General features: G+C 46.5%; 1 long non-coding RNA gene across 1 annotated transcript; it reads left to right on the top strand.

The window, feature by feature from the left end:
- LOC128932122 (uncharacterized) lies at positions 1-10,703 on the top strand. Its single transcript, XR_008481570.2, has 3 exons — positions 1-153; positions 3,457-3,627; positions 8,054-10,703. It is a non-coding gene; the product is annotated as an uncharacterized LOC128932122 (long non-coding RNA).
- The last annotated feature ends 529 nt before the right edge of the window (positions 10,704-11,232 follow it).

Genomic DNA, 11,232 nt, shown 5'->3' with positions numbered 1-11,232 from the left:
GTTCCGGGCCAGGCTGGTACAAAGCAGGACCACAGGGATGAGACTGTACCTGGGTGTTTAAAAATCTTTCTTCATTTGGGATAAACAGCATGGTGAAAATTCATAATCGGAATGAAAAAGAGGAGGAAGAGGCTGCAGCAGCAATGAGGACAGGTGAGAGTGTAGATTAAAATGTGCTAGCCTGGGCTCCCTGATACACTCAATTCTTTTTATGATAGATCTTTTAGAACATCTTAGCATTGCTATCTGCTACTTAACACTGACTACTTGACTGTATAAGGAAGGAAGGGAAGGGAAGAGGAGGGGCAGGGAAGGGGAGGGAAAGAGGAAGGAGGGAAAATATTTCCCCAGGAGATAATAGGTAAAAAGAGATCTTTTAGTATCTCAAGCTAAAGAGGCCCCAGCCTCATGCTGTTGTTGAAACTCTGTTCCAAACTAATTTTTCACAAGGAAGTTCACAAGGCTTTTTCAACAGCACTGATACTCCAAGGTCTGCAGAATGCCTAGAAAATGCAAGTGCTTTCCTAGGCCCTAGATCCAGGCTTGAGAACCCTTGCTCTTCCCAAGGTGGCTAACCCTAACAATATGGGCATCTGATAGTGAAGACGAAAGGAGAATGAAAGCTTTGGTGCTTTGGTAGGCAAATAGCTGTCTCTGCTACAGCCCTGAGAAACACTTTCAGAAGGACTCCCTGATGCCTTTCTGCTGAATTAGAGTCCCTCCACCTCCAGTGCCTCTCAGCCAATTTCTGCTTCTGTTGTACCATTGTCTTTCTTACCTTCTTATTAATCCCTTTCTCTCTGCCCTCACCACTGGCTTCTATCCCCAACTTCCTCTCCTTTACATCCAAGGTGTTTATACATTAATTGTACTTGTCAGCAATCATATGAAACATTGTTATGGCCCAGCTTTTAAATGAGGAAACAAAGGCCCAGAGAGAATAAATCACTAGCCCAAGGTCACCAGCTAGTTTGAGGCAGATTCAAAACTAAAGAAACCAGGACTTTGGATTCTTAAGACTTCTGTTCTTCCTACTCTTCTGAAGACACCCCCACCCACTACTGAGTCTACATGAGAAAGGATATGTAAAAGGATGGAGAAAGTTTCTCTCTCACCCACAGATTACCATTAGACCATAATGCTTAAGCATGATATTCTCCAATACTATAGATCTACGTGTCACAATCGAGGTTTATAAGTTGTGCTGCTAAAGAATTGTGATGTGTGTGGTCCTTTCAATCCAAGGACACCCCAATCCTGAAGATCTAGTGAAACTTCCAGATATCATTTGCCTTTTTAAAAAAACTATTTTTCTTCTATTTTGACAGATAGTGTATCTATTGTGAGTGGTTTACTAATTTGTTTATTCCTTGACTCTGATGACATCTATTCCTCTTGGAGCCAAAATCATTCAAGGCTCAATATTCAGTGATGCAGAAAGAAACATATGTGGTAAGACATAGTCCAGTCCTAAAAGAGTGCACAATTGACTTTGGAAGATGAGTAAAGTGACAAACTAATTCTTCTGCAAGTCATAATGGAACAGATGCTCTCAGTGGCAGAGATTTCAGAAGATAAAGCAAATATTTCTGGAGAAGGACATTAGGTAGGCTTCACTGAAGAATTGGAATCTGAATGGAGTGCCGAATGATGAGTAAGATTCTGGTAGACAGAGCCATAGGACAGATTCCTTCAGGTAGAGAGAATATAATGATCAACAGCCAGATTTTTTCTTAATGAAATGGAAAAGCAAATGTTGCACTTTGGTAGTGGTATAAGAGTATTGGGAAATACAGCTGAAAAGGGAAACCATGATGTGGAAAGCTTGGAATTGTTGTACTGGCCCGAGCATGGAAAGTCAACACCAAGACAACAGTATGCCAAATTGCAGGGTCTTTATTGCCAGTGGCCACGGAGGACTCGTGTCTCTCCAACCCGTGGCCCAGAAAAGAGGGTATCAAGACCTTTTATACCTGTAAAACCCTCGGGAGTGAGGGTGAGGGGCAGGGGTCGGGATGAGAGGCTTCAGAGGTTCTGAGGGCTAGTGGATTCTGTTAATCACCTCCTGGGCGGAGATGAGGGTGTGGGGCTCTGGACCTTCCAGTGGATTCCTGGGTGAAGATGAGGGTGAGGGGCTCCAGACTCTCCGAGGGCCAGGGGACTTTTTGACATTCTGATTGTTACTTAAGTGGTTCACAAAAGTCAAGATTAGCATTTGTTTATACATTGTCTGGGTAGGGTAGAAATCACAGACCTTAATTACTTATTACAAGTCACAGGGGCCAACATGGTGTGGGTTTGGACTGCTTACCTGTCATATTAGGGTTACAGAGAGCAGTTTCAACAGAAAGCAGAGGTATGGTTGAGGTATGCAGTTTTATGGGGCTTTTATTATGTCACAGGATGCCAGAGTTTGAGGTCTGAAGTTTGACCATAGACAACAGGAAGCCATTATGAGTTTCTGAATGGGGTAATGAAACCATCAAAGCAGTATAAAAGCGAAGAAGAGGTCAGGCATGGTGGCTCACGCCTGTAATCCCAGCACTTTGGGAAGCCGAGGTGGTGGATCACCTAAGGTCAGGAGTTTGGGACCAGCCTGGCCAACGTAGTGAAACCCTGTCTCTACTAAAAATATAAAAATTAGCTGGGTGTGGTGGTGCATGCCTGTAGTCCCAGCTACTTGGGAGGCTGAGGCAGGAGAATCACTTGAATTTGGGAGGCGGAGGATGCAATGAGCTGAGATTATGCCACTGCACTCCAGCTTGGGCAACAGAGTAAAACTCTGTCTCAGAAAAAAAAAAAAAAAAAAAAAGGCCAAGAAGATTGAAACAAAGACCAGCATGATTCCTACAGAAATGTGACCCTCTAAATTATAATCACTGCATGATGTGATTGTAAATGGAAAATCAGTGTGAAATACAGCAAAGCTCAGAGTGCTGCCTACAGAAAGCCAGATTGTCATGCAGGCACGTCTCCAATGGCGTTGGAATATCTGCCACTTTTGTGACATGGTAAAAAGCCCCATAAACTGCATACCTCAACCATACCTCGGCTTTCTGTTAAAACTGCTCTCTATAACCCAAATGTGAGTAAGTAATAAAGGACTGTGATCCCCACCCTACCCAGACAATGTGTAAATGAATGCTAATCTTAGCTTTTGTGAACCACTTAAGTAACAATCAGAATGTCAAATAGTCCCCTGGCCCTCGGAATGTCTGGATCCCCTCACCCCCACCCCTGCCCCTCACCCTCACTCCCAAGGTAATTTTTACGGGTATAAAAGGTCTTGGCACCCTCCTTTCGGGGCCACAGTTTGGAGAGACATGAGTCCTCCGTGGCCGCCAGCAATAAAGACCCAGCAATTTGGCATACTTTTATCTTAGTGTTGACTTTCTATGCTCGGGCCCGTACAACATTTTGGAGGTTCCACCGAGATTTATCTTTGTCCATCACCAGACAAAAGCCATCTCAGAGTCTCACCCGGGCAGCCGCTCCCCACCTCAGGGACCTCTAGGGGAGGCGCCCCCTGAACTGTTCCAGGGCCCCAGAGTTCCAGCCCCGTGGAGGATAAGCAACTACCCAGCGATATTCACCTGAAATTCCTTAGGGTCCTGGGAACCTCCAGAGGTAAGTCAGGTCTGGGGACCGGTCCATCAGGGGGCCTGAGTCGGGGGACCAGACGCAGTCACTGCAACTCTGACCAGGCAAGCCTACCATGAGACGTCACTGGAGGCTCAGGTTACCTGACTGGAGGCTCGGGTAATTTAGTTTTTGTTTGTTTTCCATAACCTCAGTTGAGTGAGAGAGTGAATGTGTATATATGTAGTCCCATGGCTGCAAGGCTACGGGGCTTGTGTGGGCCTTCACCCGCAGTTCCACGGGGACGTCATAAGGCATAACGGTGATTCACCTCAGGACTAAAAATTCTGGAGTGATCAGGCCCGGGGTTTATACGGGTATACCTTAGCCAAGACGCTCTGAAACATCCCTCTGGGGACGTGGCCTGGCAGGCGTCAGTCTGGTCTCCCATCTGGGGGGCACCCATCCTTTGTCTGTCAATCCTGTATGTGGTTTTGTCTTTATTGTAGATTCACCAGTTTTGTTAGACTCCTGTCGGCCAATATACAGAAGTTTAGGCCTGCTTCCCTTGGAGTGGAAGATATTCTACAGTGGGTAACAGACCACTGGCTGCAGGGGACCTTTACTGAATTTATGGCCCTAGAAGTAACACTGTTTTCCCTCCTTCTCCTATTATTCTACTACTGAGACCTCACTTCTTTTGACTCTGCCATGTGACAAATAGCTTTAGCCCTATCTCTGTTTTCTTCCTTATTATAATCATTGTGGCCTGTAAGTTCTCTCAGCCACCCCCACCCACCCAGGACAGGAGTATTTCTGCCCATGTTGGGTATAATTTCCTTTTCCCTTCATTAGCTGATGTCCAAAAGGGAATTCTGCCCGAGATGTCTCGGGTGTAGTTTTTTCTCTGTCCTGGGAAATAAATTCCTGGACAAAAAGGTGCCAACTCTTCTTGACCGTTGGGGGTAGAAACAAGATAATTGTCTGTTCTTTCAAAAAGATATTAAGTGTTGTTATAGCCAGTGCTCTGAAGCCCACCCCTATTGAGTTTTTTGACACCACCCTGACTGCTGGGAGGTAGGGTGTCATGGCTTAATAAGAACAGACTAACAAATCTCTTGTCAACTCTGTATGCTATAATGGATTCAAAATTCACACCCTGTAGACCTCCTAGTTCATTTGTTTTGCCATTTTCCAACTTTCCCAAGGTCACTAGGTATCAGGTGTCATTTAAGAGAAGACCACGCCCGAGTGGCACTAAGCCTATACAAGGCCTATTACCGGCCCCTCTGGGGCTTCTTAAGGGAATCCTATCTGCACTCTTGGCCCCTTCCACCTATTCCCTGGCCCGTACAAAAGACAGACCCATTAAATTAATTATACTTTCCTTACAAGATTTAGCTGTAGAAGCACTTTTAAAACCAGTGCTAGAAAAGGCAAAACATGAATATAACGCCTGCCAAAACTAGAAATACTACAAAAACCACAAGACCCGTGTCACTATCAGAAGACAGAGAAGAGAGTGGAAAAAGTAGGAGAGAGAGAGAAAAAAATAAGAAAAATAAGGAGAGGAATTTAATGCTTTATAGGGTCCCTGTGTCAAGGCAACAACAACAACAAAAAAAGCCGCAGGGGTGGGGAACTCGCAGCCAACCCAGCAGCTGGGAGCTTCGTTTTAAAGTGACACAAATTTTTTTTTTTTTTTCTGCTGGCCACCAGCCCCACCCAGCTTTCAGGCAGGCCACACAGCCTCAGGGTGCAGCATTTGCAACTGCAAGGTTGTTGGTTTAAATCCTCAGTAAAGCCAGTTTTACATTAGTGAAATCTCTTAGGGGAAATTTGGCATTTAAAAAAAAAAACCACAAATGGGGTCCTCTAGCTCCCGGCCTTGTACCCCCGTCCAATGCATGATGGCCAACTTCAAGGTTAGGTTTTCAGGCCAATATGGGGTGAAATTAACCCCTGGAAAACACCGCTCTTTGTGTGAGCTAGAATGGCCGTCTTTTAGAGTTGGGTGGCCAGATACTGGGACCTAAGACCCAAAAATTACCCAGGCTGTATGGAAAATGGTTGCAGAAACTCCTGGATACCCTGACCAGTTTCCATACATCGACCAATGGTTAGGTTCAGTCCAACAGCCTCCCCCATGGCTAAAGCACTGCATTTAACAGGCTGGGCTTCAGGTCATGTTAGCCGGCCCAAAGAAGGCCCCTACTGCACCGGCCATTCTCCCCGCCCCAGAAGAGGATCTAGAATTACCTCCCCCTTATTTTAGACCCTCTGGACAGAGGTCTCAGCACCCCTCTCCAGACAGCATTGGTAGCCAGCCCTTGTCCCCACTCCACACCCGTAACAGGGCTCCATACCCACCCCAGGTATTACCCCTTTGAGAGGCGCCCTCAATGGAAGGAAGGAGGTAGCCGGGGCCGCCCTTTCTTCATCCACATCCCCTTCTCCTCCAGTGACTTATACAATTGGAAGGCTTAACAACCCCCCTTTTCTGAAAGGCACCAGGCACTCACAGGGCTCCTAGAATCTAACTTACTAACCCACCGCCCCACCTGGGATGATTGTCAACAATTACTCCTAATACTGTTTACTGCAGAAGAAAGGGGCAGAATTAGACAGGAGGCCTATAAGGCCATAGTTGGAACACGGGGAGGCTCAGTGGAGGACCACCAGGAGAAAATTAATGAAACTTTCTCTTCCACCCGGTCCCAGTGGGACCCAAACACCTTGGCAAGTCTACAGGCTTTGAACAATTTTCACCGGTACCTCCTAGAAGGGATTAGGGAAGTGGCCCGAAAGCCCACTAACCTCTCCAAGGTAGGAACTGTAACTCAGGGCCCGCAGGAGTCGCCGGCTGCCTTCCTTGAGCATCTACAGGATGCTTATTGCACCTACACTCCTATTGACCCTGAGGCTCCAGAAAATCAGCGGGCCATCAATCTGGCTTTCGTTTCCCAGTCAGCCCCAGATATTTAAAAAAAGTTACAGAAGTTAGAGGGATTTCAGAGAATGAATTTGTCCCAATTGCTAGAAATTGCCTAAAAGGTTTTTTACAATAGGGACACTTCAGAAGCCAGACAGGATAAGAGAGTTACTAAAGCAGTAATCACAACTCTTCAGGAAACCTGAGTTATCCTGCGGGGACAGGGAACCTCTGGGGTCCCCACCCCAGGCTAAGACGCAACCAGTGTAGGTACTACTGACAGATAGGCCACGGGAAGAACGAGTGCCCGGAGAGGAGAAGGCAAGAAACAGCTCAGGGAAAGCCACCGAGTGCCATTCTCAATTTAGAAAGCCAGGATTGACGGGGCCGGGGCTCTTATTTATTAAGCCCCCAGGAGCCCAAGGTCACTTTAAAAATTGGGGGCACACCTGTCAGCTTCCTAGTCGACACCAGGGCAGCCCACTCAGTCCTTACTCAGCCTCTAGGATGACTATCCAGTAAAAAACAATTATCCAGGGGGGCCACAGGAAAAACCACGACAAGCCCTTGGACCACCAACCAATTCGTTGATATGGGGAACGGCACTGTCACCCACTCCTTCTTAGTCATTCCAGAGTGTCCGTACCCACTCCTAGGACAGGACTTACTCCACAAACTTCAAGCAAATATTTCTTTCACTGAGGGTCAGGCTTGCCTTATTCACCTGATGAAGAAAATTTTGCTAAAGAACAAGGGGGTATACAAGATTCCACAGGATGGTAGATTCTACTGGACACAAAGATTGTAGTCCTTGAGGTTCTAGGACGGGCTCTAGTTAAAGACATATACCAGGCCACTCACTTAAGACAGACCAAACTAACTGAGCTGCTAAAAGCCAAATACTGCATTCCCCTCTTACATGAACTTATCAAGGAAATTACTTCTCAGTGTGATGTATGTGCCCGAGTAAATCCGGGCAGGAACAGGTCTAGCCAGGTAGGAGTGAGACTCAGAGGGGCTAGCCCTGGGGAGCACTGGGAGGTAGATTTAAACCCCCCAGCAAATGGCTATAAATACCTCCTGGTGTTTATAGATACGTTCTCTGGTTGGGTCGAGGCCTTCCCCACTAGGTCTGAGACTGCTTTGGTGGTCACAAAAAAACTATTACAGGACCTTGTTCCTTGGTTTGGCCTCCCTCCAATGCTGAGGTCAGAAAATGGGCCTGCCTCTACTGCACAAATTTCTCAGGGCCTAGTGAAGGCCCTGGTGTAGCCTGGAAATTACACCGTGCCTATCGTCCCCAGAGTTCAGGGCAAGTCAAACAAATGAACCAGACCTCAAAAACAAACCCTGCCAAAGTTTATCCTAGAGACCGGTGAAAACTGGGTCAGCCTGCTTCCTTTTGTCCTCCTCCACGTCCGATGCACACCCTATCAAAAAGGTTTCTCCCCTTTTGAAATCATGTTCGGTAGGCCCCCTCCCTTACTCCCCAGACCCGTGGATACCATGCATGCTGAAGTCCATAACTATATACTCCTTAAGTCTTTATAGGTGCTCCAATCTATTCAATCCCAGATATACCAGCTCATTAAGGACACCCGTCCCACCCCATTGGACCTTGCAGAGCAGCCAACACACCCCTTCCAGCCTGGAGACTCTGTCCTTATTAAAAGATTCGTCACCTCCGGCCTCACTCTCTGTTAGAAGTGACCCTACACGGTTATCCTGACTACACCCACTGCACTCAAGATGGACGGACTAACGGCCTAGATTCACATCACGTCAAGAATGCCCCACCAGAAAGACAATGGAGCATCAAACACTCATCCCCCGACTCACTAAAGCTAAGACTTGTGCACTCTTCGCGGTCACCACCCTCACCACCCTAATCTGTGCTATAAATCCCTATAGCAAACCCCCGATTGGAACCCACCTACTATCAATGGGTCATCACCGAGGGCTCCACTGGAGGATATGTTAGTTCCGTAACCAGGAAGGGAGCCACCCTAGTCAATTTAACCCTGGAATACATTCCAAAGAACCCCATTACCTTCTCCCTAGACCTCTGTGCCCTCCTGGGCCCCAACCTAAATTTCAGAACAAGTGGAGGTGTAGCAGGGCGCAGCAGTTTAGGGGTAGAGCAACAACTCCAGACCATGGGGTTATATCTGTGCCTAGGACCCACCCCACAAAAAAGATAGAACTGTGGAGACTTAAATGAATTCTTTTGCCCCCGTTGGGGCTGTGAAACTATCTCCACTATATCAGGATATACCAAAAACATAGATTCCTTCATCTCTTTTAACCAAGACTCTCCCCCATCCTCATGCTACACTAGGTCTTGTAACCCACTCAGAATAACTGTAACTACCCCAGATGGTAGATGGACAACAGGGTGAATCTGGGTTCTCAGAGTATATATGAGTGGGTGGGACATGGGAAACATCTTTACCATCCAGCGTATAACCCTGCCCAGACCCAAACGCCCTATAGGACCCATTGCCCAGGTCATACAACAAGAGGCCCCCTTAAAAATACAAAGCCCCCTCATCCAGATAATCAATACCCCCCCTTGACAATCTTCCCCTACAACTCCAACTCAGCTTGAAGAGGACACAACCCTGTTAACCTTGTTGTCCTCGGCTCACCACCTCCTCAACAAATCTAACCCAAATTTAGGAAAAGACTGTTGGCTCTGTCTAAACGCACAACCACCATTTTATGCCGGGTTGGCTTCCCAATTATCTGCCAACCTGTCCGATTCTTCATGCTCCCAATCCACACTCCATTTAACCCTGGGAGACATAGAAAGGTATAGGCACTGCTACCACTCCCCAAATTACACCCTTGCAAGTTCTCCCTATGGGCACTATTGTAATGTCTCCCACGATGTAACATGTAATAGTAAAAACCTTTACCATCAGGACCCAGATACCACTTGGTTAGCCCGCACTTTTAGCCTCACCAACTGCATTTCCACATACCAGTTCAGCAGCTCCACTCCCATACTCTGCACCCTGGTACACATCCTCCCCAGAGTTGACATTTATGATGGCCAACAGGGACTTAACCTCCTGACCCCATCGGATATTATTACTGCTCGATAAAAGCGAGTCCCTATCGTCATCCCCCTACTGGTTGGATTAAGGCACTGCTGGCTCCACTGTAGTTAGAATATCAGCTCTAATAACTAGGGACCAAAATTTTAAAACTCTCTCTCGGCACATAGATACTGACCTAAGCCACTTAGAAAACTCCATTTCCCAACTCACTGATCAGGTTGAGTCTTTAGCTGAAATAGTCCTCCAAAATAGGCAAAGACTAGATTTACTATTCTTAAAGCAAGGGGGGTTATGTGCCGCCCTTAACAAACAATGTTGCATCTATGCTAATAGGTCAGGCCTCATCCAAGAGAGCTTCTCCCTGGTCAGACAGAATCTCAAAACCAGAAAACAACTTCGAGAAGCTTCGGAAAGTTAGTATCAAAAAATGTTTTCCAGGTCCCGTTGGCTCACTTCCCTCCTCACCGGCCTGGTGGGACATCTGGCCCTACTCTTACTGGGTCTCATGTTTGGCCCCTGCCTCCTAAACCAACTGCTCAAGTTCATAAAATCTGGGGTAGACTCCATAAAATTAATAATATTAAGGTCTCAATATGAGTCCTTAGAACAAACAAACAATACTAACCAGTTAGAGGAATCAATGATTTAATTCCTGTAAATAAAACAAGGGGGGAATGTGACATGGTAAAAAGCCCCATAAACTGCATACCTCAACCATACCTCAGCTTTCTGTTGAAACTGCTCTCTATAACCCAAATGTGAATAAGTAATAAAGGACTGTGATCCCCACCCTACCCAGACAATGTGTAAATGAATGCTAATCTTGGCTTTTGTGAACCACTTAAGTAACAATCAGAATGTAAAAAAGTCCCCTGGCCCTCGGAATGTCCAGAGCCCCTCACGCTCATCTTCGCCCAGAAACCCACTGGAGTGTCCGGAATCCCCTCACCCTCACCTCATTTCCGCCCAGAAGGTGATTTGCAGAATCCACTAGCCCTCGGAATGTCTGGAGCCCCTCACCCCCACCCCCGCCCCTCACCCTCACTCCCAAGATAATTTTTACCAGTATAAAAGGTCTTAGCACCCTCCTTTCAGGGACACGGGTTGGAGAGACGTGAGTCCTCCTTAGCCACCAGCAATAAAGACCCTGCAATTTAGCATACTTTTATCTTAGTGTTGACTTTCTATGCTCGAGCCAGTACAACACTTTGAAACCTTGGAAAAGCCATCACCATCCAGGTCCAGGACCTGACACTGTCTGCTTTGCAGATTCAGTAATGTGGATCTTGTCTCTGTCCTAGAACAGCCAAGAATCAGGAAAACCAGAATGCCACTTCATTTTTCTGTTGTTTGTTTGTTTGTTTTCCATAAAGACAGGGTCTTACTATGTTGCCTATTCTGGTCTCAAGCTTCTGGACTCAAGCAATCTACCTGCCTCAGCCTCCCGAAATGCTGAGATTACAGGTATGATAGAATGCCACTTCTCAACTCACAGTGAGAAACAGAAATGCCCACCCACATAAGCCAGGAATTTCAGTTGCAAACAGTAGAACCTACGCTATCTAGTTTAGGTCATAAAAGAAAATCATTAAAGATAATGCAAAACTCACAGAATATCCAGAAATTCAGAGCCAGTGAATCAGGCTCAGAGACCCTACA

Source organism: Callithrix jacchus, chromosome 1 (genome assembly GCF_049354715.1).
Source record: "Callithrix jacchus isolate 240 chromosome 1, calJac240_pri, whole genome shotgun sequence".
Lineage (NCBI taxonomy): Eukaryota > Metazoa > Chordata > Mammalia > Primates > Cebidae > Callithrix > Callithrix jacchus.
This window is presented reverse-complemented; position numbering and strand designations above follow the sequence as displayed.